Source organism: Penaeus vannamei, chromosome 35 (assembly GCF_042767895.1).
Source record: "Penaeus vannamei isolate JL-2024 chromosome 35, ASM4276789v1, whole genome shotgun sequence".
Lineage (NCBI taxonomy): Eukaryota > Metazoa > Arthropoda > Malacostraca > Decapoda > Penaeidae > Penaeus > Penaeus vannamei.
The window spans coordinates 29,820,274-29,822,773 of record NC_091583.1 but is presented as its reverse complement, the minus strand read 5'-3'; the positions used below and the strand labels follow the sequence as shown (position 1 = coordinate 29,822,773).

Here is a 2,500-nt window from a genome sequence, read left to right as displayed (position 1 = left end):
TACTTTCCGCTTCGTTTCCTGGGAAGATTCTTTCGCTCGCTCTTCTCTCCGTGCCGTGGGGATTCTGGCAAAGGCCAACAGAGCTCCAGCAGATATAATCGTGCGAAGTGGAGCTTGAATACAGTTCCACAAGTAATGTTCCCAAGAGCGACACTCGCAGATGGAGGGAAATAGACACTGGCTTCTTTTAGAATTTAAGAAATATTGTCATTAACAAGACAGGTACAGCTGCAACAACCTCATATTCACCTTTTAATGACGAAAATAACTGCTGCATATAACTGCTCAGAGACCCTCACACAGCCAGAGCTCTTAATGTCCGTTTTCTATAAGTTGACACGAATTGCTAATAAAGGGTGGGGGTTACACAAGGGATTGCCCAACTGGTTAGGGAAAAGAAGATACGAAAGTTAAGGTTCGGTGTTTGGATTCACGATACCCTGGTATTGGGACTTACTCTGGAGGGCACATTGCTCTTGGTAACAAATACGTTCCATGTTTGAAACGTTTGATAAAATATCTATGGAAATGGATAAGGTTGGCCTTTGTCAGAGCGCTGTGGGTGTATAGGCTAAGCTGACTGCTATGGTCACAGCTGCCATGTCATTGGTGAGCAGTTATGGGCTCGCAGAATTATTATCATAAACAACTATATTATTCCATTTGTCACATGTGGGCTCTGCCTTCGTTTTTTTTTCCTCCCTGGTGCTGTGTGGTCCAAATGTGAATATTTTCCTGACACTTTAGTGTTTTTTTATTATATTTCTACAAAAATTGGAAAATATTACATTGCTACTTGTTTAATATGCAGTGGGATCTATGTTTACTTTTTGTCAGTAATTTATTCATTATTATAGGTAAGCAACAAAAATGACAAAGATAATAGTAAAAAAATATATATATATATATTAAAAGGTAAGAATATAAGTCACCTCAATCATCAGATTTCTAAGAGTGAAGATGTTTTGTATTTATAGCAAGCAAAGAGTAACAGTAATTTAGCAAATAGTAAATGATGAGAGGGGAGAGGTAGGAGAGGAGGGAGAAAATGATTTACATAATCTTTTGTTCACTGCATTCAGCCATTGATATGTACTCCTTAATGTACCAAGTATTCATTTTTTAATCAATTATTTATTGGGGTTATGGCTTGTTACTCTTGTGCAAGGGAGTTTTTGTCAGTCTTGTTGAGTTGTCAGGCATCTCAGTCTGTAAGTGAATGTGTCAGCTTGTGTCAGTCTGCCTGTGGCTTGGAGCATTTTTCTTGTATGTGCCATCGCTTTATTTTCTACTTTTTTCATTCTTTCATCTCTTCCCATCATTCTACTATTCCTTCTCTCCTTTCTTTTCTCATCTCCCACCTCTCCTCTTTTTCCTTTTTTCCTCCTTTTCCTTTCCTCTCCCCTCTCTCCTTTCTCTCTTTTCTCCTCTCTCTTGTCTCTTCTCCTTTCTCTCCTCTCTCCACTTTCTTCTTCTCTCCTCTCCCCCCACCATCTCCCTTTTCCCTTTTCATTTCTTTCCTTTCTTCCTTCTGTCTGATCTTCCTTCTTTCCTTTCTCTTTTTTTCTCTCATCTCTTTCTTCTCATCTCTGCCTTCTCTCTTTTCTCTTCTCCACTCTCCTCTCTCTCTCTTTTCTCTTTTCTGTCTCCTCTATCATCGATCCTTGCTCCTCCTTTCTCTTTCCTCTTTTTCCCTCTCCTCTCCTGTTTTTTCTTTCATCATCCTTCTGTTTTCTCTTTTCTCTATTTTCCTTGTATCTCTTTTTTCCCCCTGCCCTTGCTCCTACATTTTATCACATTTTTTTTTTTCTCCATTATCGTCTTTCTTGCCTCTCTTTTATCTTTTCTATCCTTTTATATTCTTTCTTTTCACTCCATTTTCCCCCAATCCTCTCTTTCTCCTCTTCACAAATTCTCTATGATAGGCTGTTTATGTCATCTGGATATTTTTAAAGGTACTGTCCCTTGAATAGTATTCATGTTGACAAATGTAGAAAAGGTATGAATAAGAATAAATATCTTCAAAATTCAAGACATGTATTTGACCGGTTTCGAATATATCTTCGTCAGAGATACGTATATCTGACGAAGATATAGACGAAACTGGTCAAATACGTCTCTCGTATTCTGAAGATGTTCATTCTCATTCAGACCTTTCAACAATAATGTCTCTTCCTGAGGCTATCAGGAGAAAATTGTAGGTGATTTTTTGTGCCATTTCATCAAAGTTATTTAGTGCGAGACTCTAGGCTATGCTAGGAGTGTTGAAAAATTCATCTGGTTGTAGCGCTTTGAGATCATATGCTTCACTAACAATGGTATATAAACCAGCCGGTGATTTTAACACCCCATAGCTTCAGCCTTTTTTTTTTTAAAGCCTTGAAAATTGATGCAGCTGCCATCTCTCTTGCGCTCTGCAGACACATAACACTTTGTTTGCTGCCTTCTCTATATATAACGAGAGAGAGAGAGAGGCAGGGATTGGAGAGCCAAGACATAG

General features: G+C 38.5%; 1 protein-coding gene across 1 annotated transcript in view; it reads left to right on the top strand.

Annotated features, from left to right (window-relative positions):
* Positions 1–2,500, top strand: part of LOC113800670 (damage-control phosphatase ARMT1) — an 11,083-nt gene that overhangs the window by 462 nt on the left and 8,121 nt on the right. The gene's annotated exons all lie outside the window — the stretch shown is intronic.